This window comes from Poecilia reticulata, linkage group LG20 (genome assembly GCF_000633615.1).
Source record: "Poecilia reticulata strain Guanapo linkage group LG20, Guppy_female_1.0+MT, whole genome shotgun sequence".
Taxonomy (NCBI): domain Eukaryota; kingdom Metazoa; phylum Chordata; class Actinopteri; order Cyprinodontiformes; family Poeciliidae; genus Poecilia; species Poecilia reticulata.
This window is the reverse complement of record NC_024350.1, coordinates 11,584,574-11,593,574: the sequence shown is the minus strand read 5'-3', so window position 1 is coordinate 11,593,574 and position 9,001 is coordinate 11,584,574. Positions and strand designations below refer to the sequence as shown.

The 9,001-nt window shown below is 42.9% G+C and overlaps 1 protein-coding gene across 4 annotated transcripts in view; it reads left to right on the top strand.

The window, feature by feature from the left end:
• The first annotated feature begins 3,443 nt into the window (after window positions 1-3,443).
• zfhx4 (zinc finger homeobox 4) overlaps window positions 3,444-9,001 on the top strand; it is a 91,132-nt gene continuing 85,574 nt past the window's right edge. For 2 of the 4 annotated variants that reach the window (XM_008396126.2, XM_008396123.2), the window contains exon 1: window positions 7,197-7,671. The gene's annotated coding sequence lies outside the window, so the exon portion shown is untranslated. Of the gene's footprint in view, window positions 3,618-7,195; window positions 7,672-9,001 lie in introns of those variants that run through there. The other 2 variants (XM_008396124.2, XM_008396125.2) reach the window with 2 other exon arrangements.

The window sequence follows — 9,001 nt, the reverse complement described above, 5'->3', positions numbered from 1 at the left end:
AAAAAAAAAAAAAAAAAAAAACAAAGCAAAAAAATACTAACAAAAAGAGACGCCTCCCTTTTGTCTCTTTATTGTCTTTCTTTATGTCACATTTTCCTTTAAGCGTTAACAATTTGTTTGGGGCGCGCATCCCTATGATCCACGCGCATTTCCGCATTGGTCATTGCGCCACAGGATGATTTGGGCGGCTCCCCTAATGATGATGGCGTCCAGGCAGGAGTCTGACTCTACAACCTCACAGCTGAAAGCCACTGTTCTATGTGAAATTTATTTATTTATTATGTTCCTGCAACACAAAATGAAGAGTGTTGAAACAAATAATTTAGTCAGTAATTTTGTAAATTTGCATTTATAAATTAAATCTAATAATTACCATATTTTAGGGCATGCATTTTAAATATAGCTACATTTCGTTGCCTCAGTTTTATTTTTTATTTTTTTGCTATTCTTAATTTTTAGAGATTGAACCATTTCCAAAAAGGGGAAAAAAGAGGGTGGGGGGGAGGCTATATTATTCCCCACGTTTCAACTACATCACTCAAGTTCTTGACCAAAAAATAAAAAGAATTAAAAAAAAAAAAAAAACGACATGAGGGCGTTTTTACCCGAGGTGTCGAGATGTCAATTTGTTGCCATGGAGCTGGCTTCTCGGTGCTGACCGGGTTATTTGCCGTGTTGGGACGGCCGACTGAGTGTCAGAGGAAATCCAAGGCAAGAGAGGGGTTTGGTGGAGTGGTGGTGGGGAAGAGGTGGGTGCGGAGGGGGAGGGCGGATCGTTGGATGATGGGCTAGAAAGGTGGAGGGGTGACGGTCCCCAGGAGAGCAAAGAGCAGTGGTGGGAGTGGCGTGGGGAGGCTGCTGGAGGTCTAAAAAGGACCTCTCGAACCACTAAATTGACACGTTCAGGCCACTATGTTGACATAAAGAGAGAGGACTTTAATAAGCCATAGGAAGACTTACAGTAACAGAGATCTCACGTCCATTAAGGCCTGCATCAAATGCAGGCCTTCAGAACTGAACATAGGCTATTCTTTTATTGGAAAATTATTATTATTATTATTATTATTATTATTATTATTATTATTATTATTATTATTATTATTACTACATATTATTTAGTTTATTTCTTTCGATTTTTTTTCTTTGTTTTTTTTTCTTTTGTTTTTTAAGAAGGCAACGTTATTAAGCAATACATCAGTTTCAAAAACATAAATCTACGTGAATCTGATTAGCAATGAATAAAATTCGCCTTTATAAGTGGCCTTAACCAAATCTGTGTCGGGACATCATGACACGGCCGTTTCAGGGGTCTTTTTTTTATTTTATTCCTTTGTCCATATATGGAAGGCATTCACTGGACGCGTGTCTATTAAATAGAGTTCAACAATGAGAAACATCGGAGGACCAAAGGGGCAAGTGGGAGGAGGGCAGCAAGGCGAGGTGAGACTGAATGGGAAGCGTGCGCTGTGTTAGAAGCGTGTGTGCGCGCCCGCGCGCGCGCGCGTTTGTGCTCGGTTAGTGTGGATTTCCTCTCGTGTGAGCCACCCGAAATGTGGGGCGACCAACTCTGCCATGTCATCCTTCTCCTCCTCTCTTGTTTCTCCTTCTTCCCGCTTCTCCTTCCATACTTGCTCTTCCTCAGAGGCAGCGGTAGTAGCAGCAGCTGTATCACGGCCAACTTTGCCCCCGCCTGCGTCTCTGGAAAGAGTTTACAGTCGGGGTTGGGGTGGGGGGAGGGGGTGCACGGTTTGCTCTTATCAAATAAACACAGTGGCACCAGCAGACCCACCTCCCCGCACCTTCACCCCTCTTCCTCTGTCTTCTAATCTCAAGAGCCCCTCCGCAGCCCCAAACCCCCCAACCCATCCACACACACACTCACCCCTCTCCTCCTCCTTATGGCTGCACCCCACCTTCTCTCCCACTCGAGAGCCCCAGCAGCTGTGGTCCCATGTAAATTTTACATCATTGCCACCTCCTTTTTACCCCCCTCTCTCCCTGTCGTGATCCGCGCCACCAACATCCCAGCCCTCCCATATCATGTTGCATATTAATGTACAGTTTATGCAACAGCTCATCTGACGGTGCGCACCGGCTGTCATGTCCGTGCCTTTGGCTGGACTGAATTTGCATACGTGATTACAGCGCCTGAAGTGGCTGATTTGTTCCTCGCGCAGGTTATGTGATGTCGAAATGTGATATTCGGTGAGCAGGCGGAAGATGGGCACAGGGGGGGCGGAGGCGGGTGAGGTGGGATTTCCCCTTGACCCTTGAAATGCGACTTAATCCCGCGTGGCCCCGTTTGATTAGGGCATTTTTCTAATTGTCGTCATCAGGGGGTTGCGCTATCGCGGTGCATCTGGAAGCACTTTGACATCCAGGTCCTATAAAGGGGTTCAAGAACCTCTTTAAAAAAAAGAAAAAAGAAAAAAAAGCCATGCGTGGTGGAGGGGGGTCAGCGAGCAAAAGCAATTGCTTAATTTGATCGTGTTTTCATTAATGCAGAATTATTCCAATTAGCGAACATATGTCTGAACACAGCTTTCACTTGTAGCACCCGCAGCTTTACAAAGCAGTTCTGAATCAATAACAACAAAAAAACCCATATTGGGCATCCCGGGGTCAAAATCCAATTAAATCAGACCCCGTTTCCTCTACGATGGGTTCATTTTGGGGGCCCTTGATGTGAAAATGTTAGAGGGATCCTGCTCTTGGACTGATGTAAAGGTCTACTTTGAGAGTATTTGTTTTTAAGCTCCCCCCCCCCACACCCCCTCCTCTCTTTCTCGCTCTCTCTCTCTCTTTCTCTCTCTCTCTCACTCCCCGTCTCTCCCTCCCTCTCTCTCTCTCTCTCTCTCTCTCTCTCTCTCTCTCTCTCTCTCTTTAAAAGGGAGCGGAAGAGTGGGCTGATACCGGTCTCATGTTGCGTATGGATTTTCGTTTATATAATCGATCGAAATGACCCAATACATTGATTTTGGGTTCAGTGTTTTACAAACAAGCGTTTATGGATCTCGATTTTATGTTAGGGGATGATTCCAGTGTGACACCGACAAGCAAAAAGAGAGAGAGAAAGAGAAAGAGAGGGAGAGAGAGAGTCAGNGGGGTTGTTGATTTCTAAATAAATGACCTGAATACAAACAAATAAATATCTATTGTTTCGTTTATGAAGAGAATCTAAGATGTGACTCGGGAGGGGAGGGGAGTGAAAAAGAAGAAAGGGGAAACAGGGAAAAAAGACAATATTGTGCTGCCTTTCTCCTTAATCAAATAAAGTGGTGTAAAAAACACACACGCACACACACACGCGCGCGCGCGCAGACACACAAAAGCATTTCCTTCCCTCTGAATTTCTCCTTGAATTATATGCCATCACTAGTGTGTGTGATTGCGGAATATTAAATTAAAGTGGGATAAGTCCGCACCGAGGCGGGCTGCGTCCAATCCGCAACTCATTTCCCCTGTTGTAGCACCGCATCACTGCGCTCCTCTCTTTTCAATGACAATGTGCCAAATCTGGGCATTTTGAAAACACTTTCCATATGCTATTATCGGATCGCTACTGAGCAAGAGAAAGACAGGAAAAAAGAAGGAAAACGGAATGCTTTATACCAAAGGTACCAAAGAGTCTACAGTTTTATATTGCTTTTTTTCCACTTTATGCTTTTTTGGGGGAATTTAAAAAAAAAAAAAAAAAAAGGTAAGAAGAGGTACATTTTGGAAGTTCTTTTTTTTCTCTCTCTCTTTTTTTTATATGAACGTTTCTGTATATTTTCTTTTTTTGGCGCACCGCTGCTGGGTGGCTTTAAGATTCACTTTGAAAATATGGAGACACTTTATGTTTGAGCTTCATTTGTTTTCATGGTTTTTCTCACTTTTTCGAGTTTCGTTGCTGAAAAAGTCAAAGGTTGAAAGTCACTTATCTCTGGAGTGTCCCGTCTGTAGAAATGAAGTCTACGTTCGGTAATTTTTATCGGTTTTTTTATAATTATTATTATTATTACTCATTTTGAATGAAATTGTTTTAGAAGAGCGTGCTTTGAAAATTATACATTTTGTCTTTGATTTGGGGAAGTTCTGCCAGTTTCTTTATTCATTTGGCTTAAAGGACAGTGTGGAGGGGAAAACTGTAATTTTGTGCTTTTTGGGTGGATTTGGTGTGTCTGGTGTGTGTCAGAGTTGCACATAACTTCTTGTCTGCTTTATGGGCCTTTATAATTTGACGCTTCCTTTTGCATGTGCTCTACCTGGAGGATCTGTGGGGCAGGCTGTGGGTCAGATCTGGTGTTTTTGTGTCTGTGTGTGTGTTTTTTTTTTTTTTTGTTGTTTTTTTGGGTGAAGCAGAGGGGTCAGCTCTGCAACCCCATGAGGGCGCCGACGCATAGGACTAAAAGAAGGTGGAAACCTGACTTTGATTTCGGAGGGAAAAAAAAAGAAGAAAAGATCTCCAGGTGTTTGTATGCGAATGCAAAAAGAAAATGACAGCATGATTACTTTTATGATTTTTGTTTTTTGTTTTTTGTTTTAATCAGCCTGAGCATCAATGGAGTTTTCTAGTCTGATCTCAGAGAACATATTGGTGGATTGACAATAGTTCCATCCCGTGGCATCTCCCAGTGTGTCAAACCAATATGGTAATGTCTCCGGACGATTCAAAGGTATTGATCTCCTGATGTGACAGAAGATCACTGAAGGTGTTCAGGGCTACCTTTTAAAAAGCAGTTTACAAAACAGACAAAAACACATTTCTTTTTAGGGTTTTCTTTCTTTTTTTTTTAGAAATTACACATTTACTGGGATGTTTAGTTTTAATTCCTGCTGATTTACGAGGATATTTCTAAGACGACAATTTTCTTTCTTCTTTACACGGCACACTCGCGCGCACACATGTACTCTCTGCCTCTCTCTCTCTCTTTCTCTCTCTCTATCTCTCTCTCTCTCTCTTTTACACACAAACACACACTCCCACCCACACTCTCTCACACAGATGCGGGAGTTTACTGATAAAATCTATAATTAATTGAGGATCGTACTGATATGGAAATGGAGCAAAAAATATTAGTTAACGCGCCCTATTGTCAAGCTGCGTCCGGAGAAAGAGCATCGTCTGCCTGGAGAGAGGGAGGGTGGGGACCAGAGGGGGGGGATTTACAAAAAAAAGGAGAAAGAAAGAAAGAAAGAAAGAAAGAAAGAAAGAAAGAAAGAAAGAAAGAAAGAAAGAAAGAAAGAAAGAAAGAAAGAAAGAAAGAAAAAGAAGACGCAAGATGTTAAGATAAGTGCTAGCCTGTATCAGCCGTCTAAATCCGCTTTGCACTTTCTCATTTTCTAGGAGAAAACAAGCAAAAAATAGCAAACGCATCTCCGCAGAAAATGTGGACTGTGCGCACCAAGTTAATCACTATAAAGTAGGAAATAAGCACATCCTCTCAGAAACGTAGAAAAGCAGCGAGAGAGAGAGATAGAGAAAAAAAATCACGCCGTTTTATGTAAAGTCCTCCATTTAGGTGTTACAAAGTCGCAAATGATAAATAGGTCCTTTTCCTGCAGCTTTTGGGTAGGCGCACGCAACGGTCCCTGCGGACTCTCTATGCGCGTTTCGCTGCAGCAGCGGGGTCGACTCGACTCTCCAAGCCGTCTGTGAGCGACGCCTCCCAGGGCGGACGGACTAGAAAACCCCCCTGGAGGACAGGGAAGCAGCTGCAGCAACAGCAGCCGCGGCAGCAGCAAGCGCCTTGGATCCGGGTGGAAAGTGACGCCTCCGTTCATCACCTCGACCCACCCACCCCTCTTTGTCAGAGACCTCTCTAAACCCAGAATAAACAGCCTCGGGTCGGGTCGGGCTCGGATCTCTTGGCTTCTTAAGGATCCAGTTGGTGTAAGTGCAGTGCAGTCAATGTGGCTGCAAAGCAGACCCTAGTACTTCACTTGCCAGCAGCAGCCTTATCATCACATCCCAAGTCCCGGCTCATGCAGTTCAATTCACCCCCAGCTTCGATTTTTTTTTTCTCCATGAAGGCGAACAAGATCTCTTGATTTTCTCTCCCGTTTGAGAATGTGGAAAGTCTTCCTCTAAAGCCCCCCCAAAAAGAAGCCTCTATTAAGGGACCCGATGGGGGAAAACACAGTAAATGGTTTGCATTGAAAAAGAAAATACGGTCAAATAAGCGGGTCACTTTGAGAGAACAGTAAACATAAACCGAGCTTTGAACACGTAGGATTTTTTTTTTTTTTTTCTTTTTTTTTGGGTGACCCCATATTGGATCTTTTTCAATTTGACTCTATTGAACCCACCCGGGGCCTCAGCGGTCCCGAAAGGGCACAAGATGTCTTTCAGACATGCGGTGGATTAGTGTGAAGTTCTGTGGCTTTGATTTTTTTTTAAGCTTTAATAGTCATACATGTAGAATTTACACAATACCCAATTTTTTTTTTTTTTTTTGAAAAATAAAAAAAAGATAGGATATAAGTTTAAATACACGCGTTTTGCCACATGTTTTGGTATGTGTTGATGTGCGGCACAGGCCAGTTTTCACCGTCCGATTCTGTTTGATTTCTTGTCTTCACTCACATGATCACTTTTACTTTAAGACAGCGTTCGTCTGTTTTGTCAGAATGCTTAAAATGCACTCAAATAAGGACATTAGTAAGACTTCAAAAACGAAAAGAAGAAGAAGAAAAAAAAAAACAACAAAACAACATCCACATAATCTGCAGTCAGTCTCATTCTGAGGGTAATTCACCTGTGGTGTCATAATCAATAAAATCAAGCTGACGACAAACAGCAGTGCGCAAACTTTAAAGGTAATCTTATTCTCGGAAAATCAAAAAAAGAAATATTCAAAAAGAATGATCTTTTTAAAGACGGTTTTCAATTGTGGGATAAAAGCGGAGGTTGACTTTTAGCGTTAGGGTGGTTATTATTAGTAATAGAGGGAGGCGTTTGTCCATTGTTCTGCATGTGATTCGGTCCCTCAGAGAGCAACTGCACAAAAGGGATTTTCTGAGCGCATGAACCTCTGCGGCCGCCAGGGCTCCGTGTGCGCGTCATTTGCAATGTGGAGACTGTTGATCAACTCACTAATTACACTTCTCTCCTCTCTCCCTCCCTCTCCGTCTCCTTTTTTTCCTTTTTTTTTTTTGCTCCCTCCCTCTCCTCTCTCTCCTCTCTCTCTCTCTCTCTCTCTTCTCTCTCTCTCTCCCGTTCGCCCTCTCTCTCTCTCTGTCTCTCTACCCATTCCCAGAGTGCATATCGGGAAATAGACACACAAAGACATGCGCACTCAACTTAATCAGCCATTTTTTTAAACAGGGCTAAAACGATAATAATTAGCAGAATAAAGACATATCGGATTTTCATTTCCTTTCCTCCGTTTCCCCGACCTCCCGTCCAACGAGAGAAACTGCGAGGCAGCCCCCGTCGACACGTCGTTTCCACCGCCACCGGAACCAAAATAAGGGATAGCTCTCCAAAAAACGCTTGTCATTTGTGATTTTTACCCCCTTTTTTCCCCATTATAAAGTTGGAGGATTATTGTAATTTTCCACGTTTTTTTTTCTTTTTCTTTCTTTTTTTTTATTGTTGTCTAATTTCGCAAGCCGCTGGATGTGACTGTTTTATAAAGCCAGGAGCAAAGAGTGGAGCGGAGGTGACGCTTTTGGAGGGGGAAGAAAGTAAGTTTTTTTTTTCTTTTCCTTTCCACCTCTCCCTTTAACTTTTATTGAGTAGTTTTGGGGGGGTGCGTGTGTTTAAATTTAGGGGGTCGGGTATCGATTATCTATCTGAGTGGAGGATCTTTGACACCATGGTTGCCCGGATAACAGGTGCTGGGTGTTTTTTAACCCACAACACAGGGGGGACATGGTGATGTTAGTGCAACTCCAGCGCTTTGGCTACAGTAAAAACAGGCGACTGTCAGGATTGGAGACGCTCTTTTTTTTTTTCTTTTCTTTTGTACGCATGTGTCCGTGGGAATACGTGCCGAACACGACCGGTCTTTTGCAAAGTTTCACACGAATCGCAGTCCATCTCGAGTCGTGTGCGGATTTAGTGGTAAAAGCGTGAGACGAGACGAGACGAGCGTCTCTGTGGCTTTGCAGTGCGGATGTGTGTTGCCTTTTTTTTTTTTCTTCCTGGAGTCCGATTCCTCCTCGGACATGTCCGCTTCCAGCTTCTTTCCCCTCGATGTGTCCGGTTTTTTGTCGTTTCCACACGTCGTACCGGCCCATTATGAGTCTTTAACCCTCAGAGAGCCCAGTTTGAGTCGCAGTTTTGGATCCGCCGCGCTAAAAACCCAGTTTTTTGTTGTTGTTTTCATATATATTTTTTTTAAAACAAGTCGGCTTTCACGCACGGAGGTGATCAGTTTCTCTCCCCCGACACGATCCTCTCTCTCATCTGCGAGAGTGCAATTCTTTGAAAGCAACCGTACTGAAATGTTTTATTTTTATAAGAGATCCGCAACTTAAGCACACGGTATTTGCTACTACCTGCTGGACTTAGAGATCGGTCTGTGTTTTTATTATTTTTCTTTCTTTATTTATTTGTTTTTACCGAAGCTCGGGCAGCTGCGTCGCCCGGAAGGGGGAGAGCGATCGCCGGTCTCCTGATTGCACGGAGTCCCTTTAGAGATAACTCCCGGTGCTTCTGGTTTTCCCAAACATCGGCATTTGCAAAAATCAGACTTCATTCTCAATTTACACCATTAATCCCATCAATAAATTTAAACTAACTTAAAAAAAAAATCTTATTTAGCTTTTGTTTTGTTTTGTTTGTTTGTTTTGTTTTCATAAAAAGCCACGAGTTCCATGACTATCATTTTATTACGCAAATTCACCTTCCATTATAGTCCTGGAAGATGCTGGTTGCAACACCTTCTTAAAGTGTTTAGTAATATTTTACAGGAGGGGATAAGGAGTAGAGATGTGGATTCTCTGGCGTTTTTGCGTCTTGGTTGCTGTTCTTTCTTTTCTTTTTTTAATATCTCAAAGGGGTGGTCAGTGA